Source organism: Triturus cristatus, chromosome 12, assembly GCF_964204655.1.
Source record: "Triturus cristatus chromosome 12, aTriCri1.1, whole genome shotgun sequence".
Taxonomy (NCBI): domain Eukaryota; kingdom Metazoa; phylum Chordata; class Amphibia; order Caudata; family Salamandridae; genus Triturus; species Triturus cristatus.
The window spans coordinates 157,022,024-157,029,977 of NC_140595.1; positions in this window are offsets into that span (position 1 = coordinate 157,022,024).

Here is a 7,954-nt window from a genome sequence, read left to right on the forward strand (position 1 = left end):
GGCCCATGTGGAAGCAAACACAAGCCGGCGAGCTATAATTAGAACAGAGATACCGGGCCCGTGTGTCACCGATGGCTCAGAGCACGGCGCAATTAATTAAAAATACATAGACGGCGAAATACTTTCATTCGGGGCTCCTGGGGGCTTTATTTGGGTACGATTCTTACCGCGCACTTTTTTTTAGCGCAAAGGTATAAGTATATAAATATTTTTCTACGTTTTAATTGCAGATCCATAGCACGAAAACGTCGATCGGGTTATGGCGAAAAAGAGACTAAAAGTTTGACTCCATTTTTAAATGAGCCTGTCTGATCTCGCCGCGTTAGTAACACAATAACCAAGCCTAGTGAGGTCTTTGCGCATATATGTGACTTTGGGGTCTCCTGTTAAGCCTGTACATATATCGCCCAAAGAGTTGGGTGTTCACGTTTTAATTTCTATTTCTATTAAATACACCTTAAACTAGTCGAAAATGGTTAGGCTCTGAAATAATGGCTTTAGCACAATCGCTGCTCCTACGCGTATGTGAGTAACGTGAAATCAGTATGTCATCGTAACCCCACCGAAAATAGCTTTATTTTGAGAGGCGGAACATTTTTGAGTTTTCGTAAGTGAATGATTGATTGTTTTTTGCTTTTTTTTTAATGTAAAAGATGTCTCTGGGCCCCTGCGTTTACCAAAATCAGGGCTTGGTAGTTCACATAAAAAGGAGACGGGTGTTTGTCAACAGCCCTGTTGCACGAGAAATTAAATCACACGTCACACACATTTCACTATCACTACCATCGACCCCCTGCCGGGCCTGGTGTGGCCACTGGCAGCGGAGGTCGCGACATCCTAGTCGGTTTACGGCAGCCTTGTGTCACCTCTTAGGCCTGAAATATGCGGCATCTGTAGAGAAGGTGTTTTTGGTGAAAGGTGGTGGTTTATCTGGCAAATGCACAAGTGCTCCGATCATGAATTATGTGGAAAAGGCAACTGCCTAGAATCATTTCATTTCAATTGCCCTGCCTATAAATCACAGATTCGCGTGGTTGCTGCTGCTATTCAAACTTTCACTCTTAGTAACATGTTGGATTTATGCCCTTATTTCGCTGGTTTCGTAAAATATATACCACACTTTGTAGAAATAACACCGTTCTTAACAGACAACCTCTGCAGAGCCTCATTCCAGCCCGTTGTTTCTATTAGTGACTTCTTCATGAAAAGTAAACCAACACAGGCCTTTCGGATTTCAACGGAACCACGTGTTGCTTTGCTGAACATTACAAGGGAAACGTTAAACATTTCTGAGTTCAGCCATTGCTCCTTGTTTAAATGACACTCTAGCTGTGAAAAGCAAACCAGGACCTAAACATTCTAAATGGAAAAGGTGCGAGCATAGCCACCGTGTTTTATTTAATCCTTCATGAAAGCTGCATTTCTAATAACGGACAAGCTCTAATTTCAATAACTAAAATGTTTTTTTTTGGTTTTTTTTACAAAAGCAAAGCACATCTTATTTGAAACAGTGTATTTTGGACTACATATTTAAATACATTTATCTTCCCCTTGGCCATAAACAGTCCAGTCCAGTATTTCAGGGCTGCATTCAATAAACATTTCCCTGTTTGAAAATTAAGCAACGCTGCCAGGCTAATTTCACCAACCCAAACATGCAACATAAAAAGATACATTTTAGGCAAACTGTGTAAGGTGCCCCTAGATTGTCATCTCCAGGATCTGGTGGTATTTACAAACCTCTCAGCATTCAGGCGTGTGGTTTGGTTTATAATGCCCCAAGAACCTCTTAATGTCAGTATAGAAGAACAATAAAAAAGAACCCAGTACAAAATAAACAGGCATTTCCCTATCTCTCTCTGTGTGGTTTTCAAACAGGACAAAGTGTTGTTAAAATACATAAGTAAACACTGGACTATACTGTTTAGCTTGCTGGTGTAAAAAGAAAGGAACATGTTTAATTATGTTTAGGTGAGTTTGCAGTGCGATAGTTTTATGCTGTGATAAATGTTATTTCATGTCTGTAGAAATAAGAGATTGCTGTAAGCAGGTTTGGTCAACAGTGTTCCGTGGATTCAGTTGGAATGTTCAGGTTTAACTTCCCTTAATGAAAGTGATGCTTGTGAATATCAAACAAAGGGCAGTCGAGCCCTGTAGTCATTTGGGGTTGATGTTATTTAAATGTACCGTCATGCTTAGAGGCTGCTTAGCTGAAGGAACGGAAATCAGGCTGAGACAAAGCATTCTATTTGAAGAAATCAGTAATTCACGTAGACTGTCATATGCAGGTATTATGGAACATAATTTACAGGAATGACGTAATCCCGGTGAAATTACACATAACCTCGATTTACAATTGGTATTCAGCCAGGCCCAGCCTCGGTGAAGTCTCACTACAAACAGGAGCGCTGCCTACAAGCCACTGCCTACTCTGGGACCTCCCACTCGAGTCCACAAGGGGCCTTGGTAGCCCATAGTCCAGAGAATGACTGCTTGATGTTTGCACTGGTAGTCCATTCCTGACCTTTGGAGAATGGGCCATGGGTTTTCGAGGAAAGGGTGCACAAAGCAGTCAGCTGCCGTGTCAGAGGGGTTTAACAAACCATTCCTCCCTGCACTCTGCAAGCACCTGTGTGACGCACCTCCCTCCGACGGCTACAGCGTTTTGCTGGGTAGGTCTTATTCTAAAATAGTACATTAACTCAATTCAGACCATATCAGCGGGCACTCCTTCGACTTTGGGTTCTTAAAGGCTCAACAAGCTGAGCTGCCAACCGGTGCGGTTTCCAGGCCTCTCACGTCCAAGCCCAGGTGCTTCAGCCTGTGTTGAACATGCAGCAGGGACCCCAAGTCTACAATGCCTGGACTCAAAAACAGTCAGCTCCAGTCTGACCTGCACCACCGGCTGTCATCAAGGGGGCAATTATTATTAACATAACGTGCATTTGTAAGACACGGGTATCTTGGTGCTAAATAGCAGATGTTTATCGTTACCAAACTCAATGGTACTAATTATATCGACCTCAGAAAGATGAAAGGCTGAGTGGACCCCCGGATATGAACCTGTGATCATGAGGTGAAACATAGGTCCCTACAGGAGACACATTAGTCCACTGAGCCTCAAGACCCAGCATTAACTCGCTCCTAGACGCAGCCCAGTTTGCGTTGGCGCTTTCTAAATGGCTAGCATTACTAACAGTCTCTTTATGGCGCCCCTCTGGTTACAAGTCTTCCCGTAGCAGCATTTAACGTTTGAACCCAATGCACAATTCGTGGTCCGTCGAGATGTCAGCCCAGGTGCCACCAACGCCATAATTTGATGCCCGCCCATTACCAGAGGATCTAAATAGCGCCTGGAAGCCTTTCGGCGGCCAGTTTCCCCTGCGGAGTGACATCCAAAGCGAAGACCTCAAAGACCGTATTGAACTGCTCTTAGATGTCAGCGCCGTGGATCAGCTATTGAACCCCCGATGTCCCCTCTCCTTGCACCCCTTCTTTCTCTCTATGTTCTCGAGCTTCATTGTGGGGTCCGTTCCGATTTCTCGCCTCTTATCGGAGGTATTTTTTAGGTCTCGGCTGCGAAGGCTGCGCTTGCGCAGTCTCGCTCCGAGATTTAATGTTTTCAGAAGAGGGGCTTGAATCCACCCCTCTTCTTCCCTCTTATCCATTGGCTGGCCTCTTAAATGCTGGTCAGCCATTGGAGAAGAGCTTTGTCTCTCCAAAGAAGCCCCGTCTTTTTCGGATTCGGGGGCGTGTTTTTTACTTTCTTTCTCTCCTCTGGAATGTAAACATTCCAGCCAATGGCAAGAGGAGAGAAAGAAAAACACGCCCTGAATCCGAAAACACCGTTGCGTTTCTCCGAGGCATTTCTGCTTGACCTCGGAGAAAGGCGGTGGGTGGTGTCTCCGTATGTTCTTGCTACACCACTAACTGGATTGCTGGAGTGAACCCCGTGACATTTTCTGCACCTATTCATTTTGGGGAACTAACCTTGAACTGTCACTCCTTCAACTGTCTGGTAGCAGTGCTGTGGATGCTTAAACTACCGCTGTCCATTCGTGAAACACGGCAACAACTTTTTCACCCCAAGAGGCGCCCGAGTGGCTCTGTCAGTCATTAGTTTTGCTGGACCTCTGGCACATCTCTCTTCCTAGAAGAAAATGTTCGGAAAACAATATTTTCCAGAGACGCTTACTGCTCCGGTCAGACATCCAATGGGAATCAGCGCTAATACTCAGCGCCGCGATTGGCCGATGCAGACGTACCGAAGGCTACAAAAAGAACTGCGCGAATATCCGCACGGGTGGCATATTCTGTCTGTCTGACCGACCAATAAACGCGGAGGACCTTAACGCTGTAAGAGAGCGGGTAACCATTGTGGGCGGGGCTAACAGGTGTTGAGGGGGTAACATAGGTGAATGAATTCAGGGGCCGTGGAGTTGGGGGGTCAGTTTTACGACCTAAAGCCAGTCCCGTGTGATAGGGTGCAGGGTACTGGCATTACAATATTTGCTGTCCAGGGGATGCTGTAAACGAGAACCCCAGACGGTTTATGGGTTAGAGCGCGGGAAAGGTTGGACTAATGATGTTGTAGTACATGTCACAGGTTGTTGTCGCTTGTCGGACACCTTTCCAGTGAGGCCCACTGCTCCGTCACATGAATTGCCTTCCTATAGCTCTGTCCAGGAGTAAAACGCGACTTTGCAAGCCACACATAGTTTTCAGCCCCAAGTCTTCAAGAGGGGCGGGTCCCTTCGTGCCCTGGACCGGCAGTAGTTAAAAGCTGGCGCGAAACGTGGCCTATGTTCTGCCTTTAGCTTTACAGAGAAAACCTGTATCAGTTTCTGAAAAATTGCTGTACAGTCCACTAAGACAACCCATGTCAGTGAGAGCTCATGTTTATATTTTGTTTAACTTAATTTATTTTCCCAAGTGTTGCTTTTTCGCGTTTTTTTTGTATTTTTCTTTTCACGCAGGAATTACACTCTAATAGTATTTAGTATACTTTTTATTTTATTTAATGCGATTTTATATAGCACAAACATTACCCGAAGGTGTCAGAGTGCTTTACAGTGCTATATAATGCTAACTGGGTGGGCTTTAGGTGTCAGTCGTATAGGCTGTATACTACTGTGACCCAGGTTGTTGATGGGTGTGTAATGCTGCGTTTGAGATCTCTGAAGCAAAGCGAAGTTCGATTTTCTCTCAATGCCAGTCAGTGGGGCCTAACGGTGTTCAGAATACAAGCTCTTGGTCCTAGGCCACTCTGCAGCTCGCACAGTGCAATGGTCATCAAGTGCCAATTGCAAATGAGATTCTAAGCCGAAGTGGGTAAAGGAGGTACCCAGCTGTCCATCCATTTACAGTGGATAAGTAAATGGAAACGTACTGCTTACAGCCAAATGGGTGCTTAGTGTGTGTATTGGGAGGGTGAAGAGGCGATGCAAGGAAGTGCATGCAGGAATGAACGAAAATGATGAAGAGGAAAGAGGAGGTGTGAAATGTGCAGATGGAGGATTTCAGAAAGATATGGGGAGAAAAGGAATGCATCTGGGGGACGCTACAGAGGCAAGAACAGGAGAGATTTCAATATTCCGCCGGCCTCTGCCCTGTCAACAGACCTTAGTCATCTTTAATTCATACTTTTAGAATTGAAACCTTTTCAACTCGAATTATTTACAACAAAGTAAATTGTTCATTTGACTGATTCTGTGAACAAGCATTGGCAAAACCAATAGGTCTGACTTATTTTAGATGCGTGTATTATTGTGATATCTATTTTGTTAGAGTATCGGAAAACTCGGGAGTCCAATTCACAAAGCTTCCGCAGTCATAGCAGGATCTCCGACCTAGTGGCGGGATCTCCATCATGAGAATCACCAGTGCGGGTATCCTGCAAGGGCTGCTGAGGCTCAGAGTCAGGGCCCTCTGAGCGGCACCAAAATGCTGATAGGATGAATTGTATTCCTTTAAGGCCACACTCTTTATTACATATGCTTTCCTCTTTGAAAGCATTCCTAAGATATATTTGTTAGGTGATGCCCCTTCTAGAACCCCCCTTCACTTTTTAAGCCTTTCCAAAGCTCCACTCACTGGATGGGTGAAATGGGGTAAATGTACCCCTTGCCCTCTCCTAGAGACATTTCTAAAGGTTCCAGATGAAGGCTGAGAGCGATACAACTCACACCCTGAAGTCTTGTTTGCTAAAGTACAATTCAGAAGACTTGCATTTCTTAGGTTTGTGTGACTACCTCCTGCTGTCTCCATTCAGGTTTTTAGATGTGCTTCTTTATGCTTGTCCTTTTTTCTTCCATTATAAATTCATGGCCATGATTTACAGGAAATACCTGGCCTGTGGAAGAGCACCTCACGCAGGAGACTCGAAAACGAGAGCTGTGGCGATGGTGGGGCCGATTCCATGCTTGGGTAGGATTCCGGTTAATGTCTCATTCGAAAGTGTGTATTGGGTAATGCAGGAGAAGTTGTGATTCTGCAGTGCTTTCCACATGATTAAGGATTTATCGCACTAGCCACATCTGCAGCATAACTTTCAGATTTTAACAAAAATGTTTCTATATCAAAAATTTGTTTCTGCATCACATAGATGGAAAGTTACTAAAAATATATTTATATGCAGTGGAGGAGTGGGTGTGTTTGCGAAGGTTAAGTGTTCACCTTTCTATTGCGGATTGTTGTGTTCGGGTGTTAAGCTGCTACTAAGGGGGTCAAGCATTTGGTTAGACAGCCGTGTTCTGTGTTAAAATGGAAAAAAAGTTGCCAAATACAGTCACAGGAAATTTAGCATAATGTGCATTCTCTTGCTTCATGTCAGTCAAACCTGTAGCATAATTTGATCATCTATGTTGTGTACTTCAGTGGCCCTGCTGACATGTTAAGTAAGCCCTTCTGTCCCGTTATCCCCACACGAATGCACATGAAATTTACGCACCCAAGAATTCCCAGTAAATTGGGTGTTTTCTCTTATATTCCTTCCCTCTCGCATTTACTTATTCAGTGTCCTTAGAACTGCAGGTTATACTGCATAATCTGACATTTCCTACTGAGTTCTGCTAGATTTCTCAATAACTTAATTTTTCAATGGTCCGTCAATAGCTGTAGTACTTGGTTACGTGAGTTGTGTGTGAGTTGTGTGTGAGTTGGTGAAGGCTGTCAGACCGCCTTAGGTCTCAAATCAATTTGGAAGTCGAACAATCTACCAGCCATCATTTAGGGTCTTCCGTGGAGGGCAAAGAAACCGCAAAATGCCCAGAGAGCAGGTACACAAATCCTGCAGTTAGCAGTTTGGGAGCACTCCCGGGTTTTGACATGTGACGTGTGCGTTCCGTTGGGGTGCGTGTCTGTGCATATGCAGGTTTGTGTATACACGAAAAATCTGCAAAGAGAGAATTATCGCGCGTTTTACCAAAAAAAGAGGGGGCATATTATCAAGCATTCGGATGTAGTCATCGGATTCATGGCTGCTCAATCTGACGCATAAAAGCCGAGTGATTTCACAAATGCCCGCCACTGCCTGCCAGTTGTACATTTTGAACTGACGGCATATTGGCATCAGATGTTTGCTACCAAATCCAAACCATATGTCTTCGGACAAATACACATTCGGGTCTTGGGCAGTTCCAAAATGGGCTCTTTCTGCACATTTTTAGTTCAAGGGAGTGTCCATACTAATTTGAGAGTGATTAAGCTATTGACATTGTAAAGAACAATGCCGTTTCTTTAAATGTTTTAAAAACAAAAACATAAACAAAAATAATGTCATGAGCAATGCCAATAGCTCTAACTTTAACCCCTTCGCCGCGGCGGGAATTCCGCCGCGGCGCTGGGGGGTGCGGGGGGGCAGCGCGGTGGCGCTGTGCTCATGACGGAGCCGCTCCGTCATGAGCCACGGTTGAGCTGTGCTCATGACGGAACGGTTCCGTCATGACTCCGCCCA